This window comes from Silene latifolia, chromosome 1 (assembly GCF_048544455.1).
Source record: "Silene latifolia isolate original U9 population chromosome 1, ASM4854445v1, whole genome shotgun sequence".
NCBI lineage: Eukaryota > Viridiplantae > Streptophyta > Magnoliopsida > Caryophyllales > Caryophyllaceae > Silene > Silene latifolia.
Genome location: NC_133526.1, coordinates 53,678,210 through 53,696,316, shown reverse-complemented (window position 1 = coordinate 53,696,316; position 18,107 = coordinate 53,678,210). Strand labels below are relative to the sequence as shown.

The window sequence follows — 18,107 nt, the reverse complement described above, 5'->3', positions numbered from 1 at the left end:
TAATGTCTTCATTTCTTATTCAATAGTACAAAGTCACCATTACCCAGAACCTCATAATTCATGTATCAATATATGATACCAAATGGATCAAATTTATGATAAATCTATATAACAAAATGTCCTAAATTAGATCAACCAAAAACTAGAGTATGTGGTCCATTTGTGCTTGGCTACACTTGCCGATATCCAAACAATCAAGAGTATGCTCCATAGAAGCAAAAAAGGAGCTATGATGTGTCATTACCAATCTCTGCCAGCAATAGCACCAAATTGATCATATTATCGCTTAACATCTCTTATTTCCTTATAAAAACATTAATTTGCCCTCTCTATTCCTCTAATTTCACCGTACCTCATGACCTCGTCGGAGCTTCTTCCCGCCTGCTAACCACACACCAAATCCCCGGAAAATCCATCAGAAATGGCGGCTACGACAAGTTGCACACCACGACGATCAACGACGTTCGGGCTTCCAAAAACAAAAAATTTGTATTTTATTCGGATCTAAATTTCAGATCTACAATAATATAAACGAAAATTTTGAAAACTACCACCACCATGGTATTCTCCAACCTCATACACCTAATATGGTGATTGTCGTTTATGTCGACGTAGTGGTCAGTGTGATGACGGGATTTCTAGTGTGGTTGTTGCGGATAAGAGTTATGTGGTCAGGCGATTTTGGCGGTGGTATGATAAGAGTGTGGTGTTGGATTGGTGTTGGTAGTGGTGTGGTGGTGGCAGCAGCAGCTCGACGGGGGTGGGTTTGGCGTTGGTGATGGTCGATGGAGGACTGGATGACTTACAGGGATGAAGAGGATGGAGTAAATCATTCATTTGTTTTAATGATTTTTAGAAGGCTTTTTAGAATATTTATTTCTTCCAAAGTGTCACCTGTTGAACAGGTAACAGGTTGCTAAGAGTAGTTTGAGAAGATGCGGGACATAATTGGGTTATTATGAGATTAAATAAAGTAGGGATTATTATAAGAAGATCACCTATAGTTTGGATTATTCTTGTTAAATAACCTTAAAAAAAAGAAAAAAAACATCTATGCTCCAGTGTCTGCATAGCACATACAGTAGCACACCTTCCTCTTCCTGTATAGGCAAAAACTTACCTTAGTCTTTGCATCTAGCAGGTGGCATGCTTGTATACATAATTAGGCACCTACGAGTCTAGGACAGTAAATAGGCATATTAATAAGTTCTGCATTTAGCTAGTCCACAGTGCAGCGCATTAGTTCATGAGTCCGTCAGCACGTTAGTCCATCCGTCACACCTGCACAGGTGACAAGTCTAAAAAAAATAATACATGCACGTCTAAAGTTTCCTTTTGTAAATAGAATAAGCCTCTACTTATAACATCATAAGTATAGCATGCGTCTAAGAAGTTCAGACCCACTCATCGTCTGTCAGTCCGTCTTTCAGACCTTCAATCAGTCCTGCATATGAAAAAAATAATAATACATGCATTACATCTTGTATGCATCACTTAGTTCTGACTTATAGGTGGTTCGACATTTGCCTCATATAGAGTATATACCTTAGGAATTGTATCTAGGTAGTGGCAGCATTTCCTGTCAGCATTCGCATATAGTGTCGTCCTTTGCATACTCCCAGTCCAGTACATAAGTAGTAGTACCTGAGCATGTGTAAAAAAAAAAAAGAGGTTATTAGGCACTTGTATTCAGATCTCATACATCAATAAAATTGTCATTATAGGGAGTTGTACATGTGCATTCACTTACTCCATTCTAGTCCTGTTTGCTATAATAAAAAAAAATCCTTCTCTAAAGCTAAGATGTCATGATCCAGGATAGGGAGGCGTAAAAAAGACCCAAACTTATTAGTCACTCCAGCTTGGGGACGAGAGAAAGGTAAAGGGAGACTAATTAGTATACCGCAAGCCGTACTTGTAACCCAACCACCAGTCACCATATCGCTCGAAGAATCGGTCAAAGACCTTAAGAATGCTCTATCCATTTTGACCGACCGATTGTCATCCATAGAAGACAAAATCAAGGATGACGCTAGTGGTGAGGATGGCGTAACCAAAAAGCTCAAGGACATGGAGAAACCTATCAAAAGAAATACCAAGTATGCTGACCTACTCGATGTTGAATTCAACATGCCGAACATGCAAGGCAAACTACCCCCTAAATTTACGACCGCTGACCTACCAAAATTCAAGGCGATCGAGCATCCAGCTCACCACATAAGGAGCTTTGTACAAGCAATGGCCTTAAAAGAAGTAGATGCATTCGTTTTTCCGGCTATTTTTCCTTCCACTCTAGAAAATGTAGCCCAGAATAGGTTTTTCTCCCTAGATCCTATACGTGTTTCTAATTGGGAAGACATAAAAAAAGAATTTCTGACACAATATTCCAGCAATGCAGACTTCTTAATCACAAGGCGAGAGTTAGAAGTTACGAAACAAACTGAGAAGGAAGGTTTTACAGATTTCTTAGCTCGATGGAGGAATAAAGCTGCAAAAATGATTGAAAGACCGCCTGAACCCGAACAGGTGGATATTTTTGTGAAAAATTTGCGAGAACCTTATAAATCACACCTGCGCTATGCAGGAATTGAATCCTTTGCTCGGCTAAACAAGATCTGTATACAAATAGAAGATGATGTTGTCGAGTCTACTGCAAAAAAATCAGTCCAAAGGTTGCTTTAACAAAGATAAGAAAAACTTTGCTTCAACCTCTAAAGGGGAGATTCAGTAAATGCCGTGGAATAAAAACCAAGAAGGGAGTTCACTGATCTAGGTATGAGCCTGTCACGAGCACTGGACCGATTAATTAAGGAAGGATATATAAAACCTATTGGACCCACTCCAGATCCAACAAACAAAAGTCCGAAATGGAGAGAAAATGAATATTGTAAATATCACAAAGGTAAAGGGCATGATACGGATTACTACTTCACCTTAAGGCATGTTATCCAAAATTTAATTGATAATCGCACTATCCCTTTACCCAAAGCAGCTCGAAAGCCAAACAATAATAAAAATCCACTCGGAGACGTTCTGGCCATCTTAGCTAATGACTCTGTGTATACTGACCCGGCACAGTTTATATATGATGTTATGGGTTTATGGATGAGTGATGAGGAGGACGAATGGGAAGATGATGATACAACTCATGATATTTAGGGTGATGAAGAACGTGAGTCCCGTGAAATTTGGGCAGACAATGAAGGTGAAGACAACACTGTTAATGAACCTGACCAGAATAATGTACAACATCTGACTCACTCAGGTAGGCCCTATAAACCTAATGACGCAAGCCCATCCCAGGCCATGCAAAATAAAGAAGGTGAAAGTAAAAATGCACAGGAAGATGATGCTCTCATTAAGTTATTCAAGAAATTAAAAGCTGACATTACTGTTTGGGACTTATTATGCAACTCACTGGAACATAGACAAGCTATTCTAAATGCATTGACAAGTATGAGTGTCCCATCTGAAACTACTCCGGCTGAGTTGGCCAGTTATTTGACAATAGACAGAGAGGCGCCCGTTGTCGCGTTCTCTGATAAAGATTTACCCCCAGAGGGTATAAAGCATAATAAGGCACTCTACCTAACTACACTATGCAACAAAAAATATGTGCCCCTCTCACTAGTTGATAATAGATCGGCAGTAAACCTATGCCCACTCAGAACAGCCCAAGCTTTAGGCTTTGAAGAAAAAGACTTTAAGAAGACTAATCGGATTGTTCGTGCATATGGCAACACACGTAGAGACGTATTGGGGCTGTTAACAACTAATGTAACTACTGGACCCATAGAAAAGAAAGTCACGTTTCTGGTGATCGACATACTTGCCTCATATAATCTTCTTCTAGGAAGGTCGTGGCTTCATGAGCTTAATGTCATATCTTCATCCCTGCATCAAAAAGTCAAAATGATAATTCAAGGATCAGTAATTACTCTAGATGCATCACCTGCCAGAGTTGAAATCACACCCAATCCAGTATTACAAGTTAACCATGGTGAAGATGATGTAGACCTATGGGGTTTCATCGAAGAGGTCGCTTTCATAGAAGACGAGTCACAGCCCATTAATAAAAAACTAGCCCCTATTATACAAACACCACTGTGAACTTAATAATGAAAAATAGTGGCTACATGCATGAGACAACACTTGGTAAGACGCCTAGAAGGGCATCCAACCCTTCACTTAACCGAATCAAACACGACCTCTTTGGTTTAGGGTATCAGCCATCCAAGAAAGAAATAAGAGAAGCATTGACAAAAAGAATGAAGGAAAAAGCTGCTAAGAGAGACAATAGACCTACAAGCCAAACAATAGGTGCATATCCAAACATATTAAATGGACAATTTGTCAAAGAAGGTGATTATTTTCCATATTTTAACTTTCTAGAACCATTCTTTGTCGAAAAGACAAAACAGAAAGTTCCCGGATTTGAAATATTTGAGGACTGTCACTTTTATGAGGAGGCACCTCCCCTCCCATTAAAAATGCCAACCAAAGATTGGATTCTAAAAACAAATAATAATGCCTTTGGTTTACTCTTTGGACAGGCACCTATAAAACACTCAGACCATTTTGTCATGGCACTTCAAGACAGCAACTTTGACCCTTCTAAGCTAATCACAGCCCATTGCAATAATAACATGGAGAGTGGATGGCGTAATACCTAGAAGTGGACTACAACTAATGGAAAGAGTATCAAAATCAGTGTGGGAGAAGGGCCTATGTTTAAGGAAGCTGAGTCCGAACCCGAATCTGAAACCGAGTCTGAGACAGAGAGTCAGTCAGAGCGCAAGTAGGGGTTTTCAACCTTCCATACCTCTATCGAGTCTAGTATTATCAAGTCTAGTGTACTAAATGAGTCGGGGTTTAACCTTATTTCTTTTCATGCTGAATCGGGGAGTTCCCCTATTAATTCTAATTCAAGTTCAAATTCCAAGCCTAGTGATCTACTCCTTAATGTATTTCTTTCCAAGGATAATAAAATAGCTTTCAATTACTTGTCTGGTTCTCCTACCTCTCCCATATCTTATTCTGATTGTTTAGTTTCCAATGAAGATGAGTTGCCAAAAGATATAATAAAAGCATTAACACATCAGAAGAATAAAACATCAATAATTGAGGAAACAGAATTAATAAACATAGGCACTGATCAAGATAAGAAAGAAATAAAGATTGGGTTGTCACTAAACTCAGAAGAACGAGCAAGTTTGATTAAAGTACTCACAGAATATCGCGGCGTATTTGCCTGGTCTTATAAAGATATGCCCGGCATAGACAGAGAGATTGCTGAACATACTATCCCACTATATCCTGCTGCAAAACCCATAAAATAGAGACTTAGAAGGATGAAATCAGAATGGGCATTAAAAATAAAAGAGGAAATACAAAAGCAATTAGATGCAGGTTTTATAAGAGTAGCTAACTACCCGGAGTGGGTGGCAAACGTTGTTCCAGTATCCAAAAAAGACGGAAGGTTCAGAATGTGTGTTGACTATAGGGACCTTAATAAAGCAAGTCCAAAAGACAACTTTCCACTACCCCACATTGACATTTTAGTGGACAACACGGCTGGCTAGTCACGCTCTACTTTCTTTTATGGATGGTTACGCGGGGTATAATCAAATTAAAATGGCCAAGGAAGATATGGAGAAAACTACATTCATCACTGAATGGGAAACATATTGTTATACGGTTATGCCATTTGGACTTAAAAATGCGGGAGCCACTTACCAAAGGACCGCCACGACACTATTGCATTACATGATGCACAAGGAGGTCGAGGTCTATGTAGATGATATGATAGTAAAGTCATTGGATAGAGAAGGACATACGACCGCATTACAAAAATTCTTTGATAGGCTCCGAAAATATAATGTTCGACTCAACCCGCAAAAATGTGCTTTCGGGGTTACCTCTGGGAAGCTTTTAGGATATGTTGTTAGTAATAGAGGCATTGAGGCTGATCCATCCAAGATCAAGGCAATTAGAAATATGCCACCACCAAAAACAGAGAAGCAAGTTCGGGCATTTTTCGGGCAGTTACAATACATTAGTCGTTTTATATCCAAGCTTACCATGGTGTGTGAACCAATTTTTAAGAAACTAAAGAAAGGGGCATCCCTTGAATAGGATGAACAATGTCAGCAAGCATTTGAAAAAGTAAAAAAATACTTAGAAAACCCACCAATCCTGGTCCCTCCAAGACCTGGACTACCACTTCTCTTATACTTGACAGTAACCGAGACATCAATGGGTGCAATGTTAGCACAAGTTCAAGATGGTCAAGAAAAAGCAATTTACTACCTGCGCAAAAAATTCCTGGAATACGAAACCAATTATTCTCCAATCGAGAAATCCTGTCTAGCATTAGTGTGGGCCACCAAGAAGTTAAGGCACTACATGTTGACCCACACAATTCATATCATATCACGAATGAACCCTCTTAAGTATCTCTTTGAAAAGCCAGTTCTTAGCGGCAGAATAATAAGATGGACCATGATGCTTGCTGAGTTCGATCTTACATTTATGGCTCTTAAATCGATTAAGGGAAAGGCAATTTCTGATTACCTAGCTGATTTTCCCGTTTCGGAAGACAAACAGGAAGCATACAACTTCCCTAACGAGGAAATATTTGTTATAGATGATGAAGCGTGGCAGTTATTTTTCGATGGCGCATCAAATCAAAAAGGATATGGCATAGGTGTACTTTTGATTTCACCTGATGGGGCACATACCCCTCTTTCAGTCAAGTTAGATTTTAGCGTCACAAATAATGAAGTAGAATATGAAGCGTGTATATTAGGACTTCGAGCGGCAACAGCCTTGGGGATTAAAAACTTGAGAGTATACGGCGATTCGTCACTCGTTATAAATCAGATTTTGGGAAAATGGAAAGTCAAAAGTGAGGGCCTGGCACTTTACCAAACGTACCTCGAAACCATTCTCAGGCATTTTGACGATCCGAAGTTCATTTATTTATCCCGAGATGAAAACCAATTTGCAGATGCTCTAGCTAAATTGGCGTCGATGATCAATATTCCAAATGAATTAGAAAATATCCCATTATGCATTGAAAGAAGAGAGGAACCAGCATACTGTATGGCCCTTGATGATACAGTTTCTGGTGATGCCGCACCATGGTTCATAGACGTATTGAACTACTATTTAGGAAGAGGCTTTCCGCTAGATTCTGATGTCAGGACACAGCGCGCTATCAAAAGGTTTGTAGCACAATTTATTCTTAGTTAAGGAAAGTTGTACAAGAATTCTCAGCAAGGGATATTACTTTTATGTGTGGATGAAAATGAAGCTAAAAGAATTATGGAAGAAGTGCATAATGGTAGTTGCGGACCGCACATGAACGGCCGGATGCTAGCTAAAAAGATAATGCGAATAGGATATTTTTGGTTGACACAGGAACATGATTGTACACAATACGTTAAGAGGTGTCATAAATGCCAGATTTATGTCAATGCACAGCATATACCACCTTCATTGCTGTATAATTTGGCATCACCTTGGCCATTTTCGATATGGGGCATAAATATAATTGGCAAAATCACTCCCAAAGGAACCGGAGGACATGAATTTATATTAGTAGCAATCGACTACTTTACTAAGTGGGTTGAGGCAGCGTCTTATGCTACCTTGACTTCTAAACATGTTGCCAAGTTCATCACCGAAAATATAATATGTAGGTATGGTGTCCCTCATGAGTTGATTAGTGATCATGGTTCCCATTTTAAGAAAGATGTGGCTGCCTTACTAACGCATTACAAGATCCAGCAGCGTAAGTCGTCTACGTATAGACCACAAATGAATGGGGCAGTTGAAGCAGCGAATAAAAATGTGAAAACTATAATTGAAAAGATGACAGAAAAGTATCATGATTGGCCTGCAAAATTGCCATTTGCTTTATGGGGTTATGGCACATCAGTTAGAACATCAACAGGAGCAACACCATATTCTCTAGTCTACGGTATGGAGGCCGTGCTTCCTATAGAACTTGAAATTCCCTCCCTTAGAATCGCACTGGAAAGCCAAATACCAGAAGTCGATTGGGTGCAAGCTCGATATGAAGAATTGTTATTAATAGATGAGAAAAGACTCGCGGCTCTCAACCAGGTTCAGTTATACCAGCGAAGAATTTCTCGTTCTTTTAATAAAAAGGTCAGGGCAAGGAACTTAAAAGAGGGTGATTTAGTTCTTAAAGAAATAAGGGCACCGGCCAGAGACCCGAGAGGTAAGTTCAAACCAAACCGGGCAGGTCCATACATAATTAAAAAGATCTTAAGAGGAGGAGCAGTGCAATTAATAGTTATTGAAGGGGTTGAGTTCAGTCAATTAACCAATCTTGATCAGTTAAAAAAATATTATGTATAAAAGAAAAACAGGGAAACGACCCACACCAGGTCGGAAAAAAAAAGGGGGGGCAAAAAAAAATAGCATAACAAGTGGCAGCAGTAAAACAAAAAAAAAGGAGGCTGACTTATGTGGCATCAAGAGACCCCTCTCAGGTCTTCTTAAAAAAAACAAAAGAGGAAATAAAATAGAAAACAGACTTAAAGAGAACCCATAACAAGTTTTAATAGCAAATCCATAAGAAGGTTGTAATATATGTCGCTCCCAATTTAGGAGTTTGCAAAAAAAAAAATACCATAAAGATGGCAACTAATCTGAGGAAACTAATAATCGTCTCACTTATTCCGTGTCTAGAATCTATAATTGCAATAAAGTAATTCCTACATTAACATTTGAGAATGCATAATTTCTCTTATATCAGCCCTATGGCTATAGCTGTTGTTATTAAAGATTCCACTTGTCACTCTTTCGGTTTGTTAGCTGCACTCTTCTTCCTAGGTTCATTCGGATCATCCGGGTCATTCTGATCCTTCTTTCTTTTCCAAACCAAACTTCTGTCTCCCCCACTTTTGTGTCCTCTCCTTAAGTCTGGAGTTTTAAGAGTCAGGTCAGGTCCTTCTCTCACCTCAATAGCATCAAGTTGTAGCCCACGTTCTGCTTGGCGAGCTGATTCACGCTCTTCTACCGAGTGTGAAATCATCCAGGCCTTATAATGCTGGCTTATGTATGTTGAGTCAGAATTCTTTTTCACAGTCCACGTCACACGCGCATTCCAATATTGGTACCAGTTACGTAAATAAGTGTGAGTCATTGGAGAAATTCCAAGAGAAATAGTGTCTAAGGAAGGAACTCGTTGTGTACGCCCAAATTGTCATAATAAGCGAGAAGGAAATATAAAAGAGGAATGAGTAAGCCCAGGTAGCCTATAATACGCAACAGAGGATCTCGGGGCAGTCATAGCATGGATACGCCACCATGGTATAGTCCAACGGATTGGGAATTCATTGCTCATCCAGTCCCTCCAAAAGCTAAGCGATCGCTCTCCTTTGATGACCCTTTGCCTTCCAGCGAAGCTATGGGGTTGATAAGACAAGGGATCAAGAGGTTGTTCAAGTAGTCGCATGTGCTCTTGCAGCCACACCTAGGACAAGGATTAATTGAAACTGTTTCAAGACGACCCACAACAGGTCGAAGAAAAAAAAAACTGAAAAGGAAAAAAAAAGGAGGAGAACAGGTGGGTTGTGACACTAAAAAAGGAATTACCTGAAGTAATAGGGGGCTACCACAAAACACAGCCTTTGGATTACGTCGCAAGGTATCCAAACAATGAAGGGTTTCAACTAAAACCAAGGCCATGGGGGAGCAGTCGTTGCGCATGTGTTTAACTACTTTAAGAAGACAGCCATGGCCAAAAATAGTAGAAGGACTTACGAAGAGAAAGCGATTCAATAGGCATAACACCAGTGATCGTTTTTTATAACGGGAATCAATAACAGTCCTAGGGTAGCAAGGGGAAGTGAAGTGCGCAATCAGACGACAGAGATTCACTCTACGACCATTTAGAAACTCGTCTAAACGACTGGTAATACCCAGATAGTCTCTGAAATCCTTTCTCAGCTCGTCATCAAGGTTAGGAAGGGCGAGAGGAGACTGAATAGATAATCCTAGGATGGCACTAAATTCTTCCGTCATGGGACAAATCTCACGATCGCCAAAGCGGAAAACGTGCACTTCAGGATCCCAAAATAAGGCAGCAGCGCGTAAAAATTCCCAGCAGATCTTAACTTGTTTCAGTGATAGCAGCAAGGGTCCCAGCTGAACACCAATGACGTAGTCCTTTTCATCCTTCGTGAGGTTGTCAAGCCATAATTTTAGAGCGTTTTCAAAATTTTGAGACATTGTGAGTGAAGAGAAAATTTTGAGGTGGAGAAGTTTAAAGAGAGAGTGCTATTTAAAGAGAAGAAGGTTGGAGGCTAGTAGAAATCTTTATCCGTATTAAATACGGAGTTACCAGATACCCATCCTTGTCAGGTGCAGAATAGGAATAGCTACTGAGATTTAAAAATTCTAATAGAAGTCGATAAGCTGAACTTTCTAAGAAAAATCTGAAGTCGAATACTCCGTCCCTGTCCTGGATCATGCTCAACAGCACCGTCTTTCATTTTTATTTAACAGAACTAGTAATGGAGATGTAACACAAATTTATCTAGTTTTTTTTTTTTTTTTGATTGAAAACAAATGCGTCATTAATTATTTTAGTGTGGTCTTCATTGTCGAAAGTGCATCAACATGTATCCTTTGCATAATTAGCATATACTATTTGTGTCATTCAGCATGAATAATTTGCATTAATGTCTAATTGCGCTATCAGTTAAGTCGTATTATCAAGCACGTTACTTGATTCGCAAGACCAATAAAACTATCAGTTTAATCGTATAATCAAGCAAACAACTTGACCAGTAAAGAAATAAAACAAAGAAAAGAGGCATAAATATGAATCAGTCAATAAAGAGACGAAAATACTCACAGCTTGATCGAAGCTGATGCCAAGAAATATTTAACTTGTTCGACAATGCTCCATCATCAGTCATCCGATCGCCAATCGACATGCCATGTAGCGGCCAAAACGGCGCAACCCACACTGATTTCATCCCATATCAGTAGCCAAAGATCGACAGTGCTCCGTCGTCAATCATCTTGTCCCAAAATCGACATGCATATGACGGCTATGGCGGCGCACAACTGATATCGTCCCATATCAGGATAGTACAGCAGTCATTTAAAGCGCATAAGTTCAAAATCAATCGAAAAAAAAGGAGACACTTACTTCGATTGTGCTCCGTAATAGATCATCTAGTCGTCAATCAGTCAACGCGGCGGCACAACTCCGCTGATTTCATTTTATTTCAGGAGCAAGCAAGATCAACCACATATGGTGGTCCTTTGTCCGTCACCTCGTTACTGACCCGGAGTTAGAACGATGGATATGGCGGTACAATCCGTGTTGATTTCATCCCATATAATGATAGTCGCATGGGTCGAACTTTTCTCTGATGGCCAACAACAGGCGAATTAAAATTGAAGTAAAAATCAATTCGAGGTGACGATTGATTGGAAGGGATTAAAGAAAAATAATTAGGAAATAGGAAGGGAGCTTGATGGGTGAAGCAAAATAATTGGGGAAGAAATCTAGGTTTTTTTTGGTTAAAACAAGTCCTAACTGTGGACACGTGACTTTTTTTTGTTCAATGAAATTGGTCCACTAAACAAGTTCACTGATTAAATGATTCATTCACTCCTCTTTTCTCCGTGAAATAAAATTGATCGCCTTTCTATTTGCGAGAATCAAAATTGTGCGATTTTTCCATCTCTTAACGTGAAATAAAATTTTACGATCCTCAAATCATCTTATTTTTTTCAAAATAAAATTTTGAATTCCTTGGTCGGCAGGCCCTGACATGCATCTGAGTTCTTAAAATGAAATTTTCTGAACTTGCCCATTTGCGAAATAAATTTTGCAATTTTCCATCCTTTGGTCGGCAGGCCCTGACATGCATTTGAGTTCTTAAAATAAAATTTTCTGAACTTGCCCTTTTTGCGAAATAAAATTTTACAATTTTCAAACTTATCGGTCGGCGGGCCCTGACACGTATCTAAGTTTGTAAAATAAAATTTTACGATCTTATCCATCCTTTTCAAAATAAAATTTTGAAATTCTTTAGTCGGCAGGCCTTGACATGCATTTGAGTTCTTAAAATAAAATTTTCTGAACTTAGCCTTTTGCGAAATAAAATTTTGCAAATCCTAGTTTGTAAAATCAAATTATTACATTTTAATCCCTTTTCAAAATAAAATTTTGAAATTGCTTTGGTCGGCGGGCCCTGACACGCATTCGAGCTTGTGAAATCAAATTTTGTAGGTACACTCTTAAGTGAAACAAAGTTTTAGTTAACCAGATTCCAGACCAGCTAAACAAAGTTTGGCTATACCAGATTCCAGGCCAGCAAAAACAAAGTTTCGCTCTACCAGATCCAGACCAGCTAAACAAAGTTTAGCTATACCAGGTTCCAGATCAGTTAAACAAAGTTTAGCTATTCCAGACAGCAAAACAAAGTTTTGCTATACCAGTTCCAAACCAGTGAAACAAAGTTTCACTATGCCAAAGTTTCGTTGCACAAGTTCCAGCTTCATTCCAAATTAGTAAAACAAAATTTTGCTAAGCCAGATTCAAGCTGTTCCAGACAGGTAATATAAGAGACCCAGGTACGTTTCTTATCCTTTATCTGTCCCGACCGGACTACTTTGACCTTCGTCTTACTCAGACTCGGTCAAAGTGGGGGCTTTTGTAGACACCTCAAAATGTCTACCGGCCTTTGAACACCCGATGATGAGGCCCTTATTTTATTCGGAGTGAAACTTACTTGAACTTAATATAAGGTTATTTATGCTCAAAATATCCCAAGAACAACCATTTTATTACCCAGTCCACATCGACAACTTACTACATGCTTAGCCTCTTTTAATTGATTATGAGAGTAATATTTTATGTTCGACGGCATAAAACCGTAAACAATGCTGAGGAGTTATACATATTTTATGGGTCGTACTCAATACGACACTTAATCGGGCCAAATAATAAGCATACACCTTATAATTCCAAGGCCTTATCCCTCTTTTTGGTAAATTAATAGCCCAGCCAAATAAAGTTAATTATTTTTGTTGAGGCATGATGGTGTGCAAGGACGTTTCCGACAACAATAGGAAATTTGATTACCATACTATTAGGGAAACGTACTCCATATAGGAGATTCAACTAGTCAACTTGCGGATGAAGTTTGCCGAGTAGCAGAGTTACAGGAGAATGTCAATTGAAAAATCAAAGAGATAAAAAAGCCAGCTAAATATTTCGGAAATTCTATCTTCTACATGAGTTTACGGATGAACTTGTATAGGATAGTTTTATTATACAAAAATTCCAGATCTTGTCAAATACTCTCGTCCTAACTAGTATAAATACTCCCCTTTACACCCTTATAAACACACAGAAAATTCATAGAAATATACTACCTTTTCAGAAAATACTATTCCATACAAAATACTACCTTCCCAGAATACCCTCACATACATACACCCACCCTATTTTCAGCATAAAGACGCCCTAAAGTCCGTTCGAGTAAGCTAATTGTCGAAACGCCGTATTCAGGTAGGCCTGAGTGTGTCATATATATTCCTTACTTCTTATATTATCGTAATTTAACTTTCGTTGTTTGTAAATAGTTTGTATAAAATTGTTTAAAAAAACGTGTTTTTTTGTTTATATCGTCAAATATATAATATTATAAATAAGTAGTAGAGGTCGCCAGTTTGATGGGCGGTCCGGGTGCCTAACACCTTCCCTGACCGTACCTTTACCCCCGAATCCGCAATCTTTGTTCAGACCGGAGTGACGGATCAGTCCCCATTCCAGGGATCAAAAGGGGCTTTTTTCCTTTAACTTATTTTTGTATTTTTTTTATAAAACCTATTGGCGACTCCTATTATTTATTAATTTTAAAATTGAGATTTTTCACGGGATCTCACTGGCCTGTGTTGATCCATATGATATTTCCGATCATATGGGGAGATGTTTTAGTAAAGGTTGGTTTTAGTGTCGAGCGGGACGGGTCAAGCTCACGAGCTTTGGAGTTCATTGGAGTCATTGTATAGTAGTCGACACAGTTGTATTAGAAAGGTTGTAGTAGTCATGACTTATATCATTCATTTATTATGTATGTAATTCATTATACATGTTATTTATATAAAATGGTACTTAAATGTAGTTCTGATTCACTGCCTCGGGAAACCGAGATGGTGACACCTTCCGTTTACCTTGGCCGAGTAAGAACGGAGTGTTACATATTCGCAACACCCTCTTCCATTATTGCTCGTTGTTGTGCAGTGATGAGTAGTATTTAGTCGCTTTTTACCCCGCATTTATATTTTATTCCGACTCGATTTTGCGTGCTTAATTGTTTAAAAAGCTCATTTAATTAACTAATTTATAATAATTAGTCCTCGTAATTATATTTAATATTTAGTCGGATTTTATATAATGTTAGTATTATTTTATTAATTTAATTTGTAGATGAGTCGGAAAGTAAAGAGCAAATCGGTTTAAGACGGAATTAAGGCAGGTTTGAGTAATCTTGTGAAGCAAATGAAGCAGCAATGTCGAGGTCAAAGTTGACCATGTCCACCCATTCAACAGTCAACAGCAGCAACCATCTCCTCCGTTTCCCACATCAACAACAACTGCAACTTCGACATCAACAATATCAAGCAACAAAGCTTCATCTCGAATCACCATGGCTCTCGTCCCTAAGCTTACAATTACCTCCTCTGTTTCCCCTTCATCTCCATCATCACACTCACCTCAACCCGAAACCCGCACCTGCAAACAACCATTTACGCCTTCACCTTCATCATCAGCTCAACCTCATCCACGTTTCCCTCCTGTAATTTGGCCACCATCAATCACCATTTCATCCACCATCGTCCTTCACCAAGCAACCCAGAAACCCGACATAAATCCCACGGCCAAGGCAGATCGTCATCAACAATATCCACCACCATTCACGACAAACCAACTCGTGCAGTCCATCATCATCTTCATCATTCATTACCTTCACCTCCCCTGCATACCAAAACCCGAGCCCAACATCAACAGCCATCACCACCATTAACAACCATAACCCAACACCACCAAAGAACTTCCCCGCCATTTCCTTCCCCCCGCCATCCTCAATTCAACCACCCTTCAATACGACAACCACCACCATCAAATTCACCCATTTTCGCACTCGGAATAAGAACCCGAGTCCAACTCACCACCTGCTTTGTCCTGCATTCATCACCATCACCTCCATAAATCAACCAACCCAATTCGACTTCATCAATAGCAGCTCCTTACTCAACCACCCACGACATCACCATCAACTCGTCTAATCTCCACCGTGAACTACCACAACCTCCTTTTGGTCGACAATCACCGTCAGGCAACAGTCACCAGCAGAAACCACCACCATGAGCATCAGTCGAGAAGCCAACAAGCATATGTGCTCTATGCCGGTCAACCGGCAGCCGCCCTTCAACCGGCAAGGAATACTTCAAAGTCTTGGTTCAATTTGTGAAGTTCTCGCTACCGGCATAAACGCACCAAAACAACAATTTCGCATCAATCTTTGTCTATTCTACCGGTGCCCCGGCAGCCGTCGTACCGGCATAACACACTTCACATCAAATTCTTCCCCTTGCTTCATTGCCCTCGTTGTCGGCATAAACCTCGGCCGCCGGCTGACCGACAGAACCCCCCTGCTGCGTTTTGTCAATCCGTCGTTCCCCTTTTCCTCCTTTTGTGTCTTTGCTTTTATTTGATTTTGGATTATGAGCCGTGGAATTGGTTTTTGAGTGTTATTATTATTATTATTATTATTATTATTATTATTATTATTATTATTATTATTATTATTATTATTATTAGTATCATTATTATTAGAGTAGTATAAAGAATTACACATTACCTTACACTACCTCATATTAGTTTACACTACCTTACATTAGACTAGAAATTAGACTAGCTTAGTTTATCCTCTTCTCAACAATTGTAGAACCCTAATATTTCCTCTCTCATTTTCATTCAATAAAAAGTTGTAATCTTTCTTTAATTATTAGTTTAAATCTTCCTTTGTTTATGCAAGTTCTTCATTTCTCAATAGTTTACAATTAGTATTTTGGGTTGTATTTTGAAGATTTGAAGAAATTCATTCTTCCATTATTATCCAAGCTTGCTACTTTCCTCTTTGTTGGTACAATTCTCATCTTTTGTTTACATTACTTTCATTTGTTTGCATTTCTTATGTTGGTTAATTGTTATTCATTCAAAGTTTCCATCTTTATCAATTTTACAATGTTTACTTGCATGTTGTTGGAATTTGTTGTTAATTTCTCACCCATGAACATGTGTGAGTAGTCTAATCTAGGGTCTAGGGGGAATTTGGGTAATTAAGGGGATGAATTTGGGTTGTTAACCTTTTGAATTGGGTGATTATGTGGTTTCTACTCTTAATGCATTTGAAGTGTTTGTGGAAATGCCTCAATGAAAATTGGACATTTCATTAACATGTTTGGCTTACCTTGGTGCATTGTGCTATTAGATAGTTTTAGAAGTGTTCATCGATGAGTTTTAATGAAAGTTAGAACATCTCTTTGATGCATTCGATCCGTCTTGGTGCTCATGCTATTGGGTAGTCTTTATGCTTTATTTGTAGCTAGTTCATCTCGACCAAGTGACAACTTATTGAGGAGCTTAAGGTGACTAAGAAATTATTCTTAAACCCTTGACCACCATTATTACCCTTCTCTTGTTAGACCTTGTTTCTCCCCCTAATTGCCCTTTGTGAACCCAAAGACCTTAGCCTCCCCTTATTAATTAAAAAACAATTTCATTTAGTTTAAATTTTATACCTTGTTGCATCTTAGTTTATAATTAATCAACTTTATTTTTATTTGACTAAATTGAGACTTAAACGGACTAAGTATACACCCCCGCCATCTTTGTGTTCGACACCCGACTAAATACTACTTTTAATTGGGTTTTATAAATTTGTTTTTGATTGGGAAACGACGACAAATCCCTCACATCAAAATGACACTGTTGCCGGGGATGGTGTTAGGTTATGCTTAGTTAGTTAGAGTCTTAGGCTTAGTCTTAGTCTTGTTGTTTGCTTGTTTGTGTAGTTTGTGTGCTTCTTGTAGAGTGTGTGTGATTTTTGCCTCACCCTAGTGTGTAAAAGCACTAGGAGTCTTACGGTTTGTCAAGTTGTATGCCTAGGAGGAACCACCAAGCTTTGCTCTTTGACTCCTATCCCGAAAGGCTTTTTAGAGCCTTAAGGAATAGGACCATTGCAAGGGTTATAACCTCTTCTCAAGCAACCATAAACCAAGAAAATCCACCCATCCAACCTCTCATTGAAAACACAACTCAACAACAACCAAACATCACAATTGAGCCTTCGATAGAAAATCCATTTCACAACTTCCAACTTTCAAATAACCCACCTCAAACACCACCTTCTCATATACCAAATCCACCACCACCACCAATGAATTTACGCGATCATAACCGTCCAAACCATAATGATTCTTGTAACCCCATTGATGGGGCATATTCTGCACCCGCTGACCAAGTCAACATATTGACCAAGGTCAAAGCTAAAAGACAACAAGTCAAAAGAAAAACGGCCTAACCGACAAATCCTGTCGGCCTGTCACTTGGGTCTCGGCTCGGCAACTGGCCGGGCCGAGAGGCATATCCGTGTACTCGCATCCAGTCCCCTCGGCATGGAGTCAACCACGCCTGTCGGCCTGTCATGGGTCCCTCGCCCGAGGGTAAGACAGTCTTTCCACCTGCTACGCCACTTGGCCACTACGTGACAAAAGGTGAAAGTCTATAAATACTCCACATCTCTCATTGAGAAACCAACTGGAAAATCTGTTATAAAATTCCCTTATCTCTCTACAATATACTTTGCCAAGTTAAACATACAACTTATCTCTCTAAGTTTACTGACTTGAGCGTCGGAGTGAGTACGCTCGGCCCCAACCCGAGCCCTCAGTTTGTTCATCTTTACTGGAAAGAGTGAAAGGAAGAGACGAGCAACGACATCATTCTACAAGCTCAAGTGGTCACAATCCTGCTCCGG

At 39.3% G+C, this 18,107-nt stretch overlaps 1 long non-coding RNA gene across 4 annotated transcripts; it reads right to left on the bottom strand.

The window, feature by feature from the left end:
• Positions 1-964: 964 nt before the first annotated feature.
• LOC141605583 (uncharacterized) lies at positions 965-11,587 on the bottom strand. 4 transcript variants are annotated; one of them, XR_012526391.1, is made up of 7 exons: positions 11,195-11,587; positions 10,895-11,109; positions 5,231-5,319; positions 3,834-3,894; positions 2,460-2,615; positions 1,546-1,644; positions 965-1,444 (listed from the first exon to the last, which is right to left on the bottom strand). It is a non-coding gene; the product is annotated as an uncharacterized LOC141605583 (long non-coding RNA). The 4 variants fall into 4 exon arrangements; XR_012526393.1 differs by lacking the exon at positions 2,460-2,615 and having other exon boundaries at positions 965-1,281; positions 1,401-1,444; XR_012526394.1 differs by lacking the exon at positions 2,460-2,615 and having other exon boundaries at positions 3,830-3,894.
• Between the last annotated feature and the right edge of the window lie 6,520 nt (positions 11,588-18,107).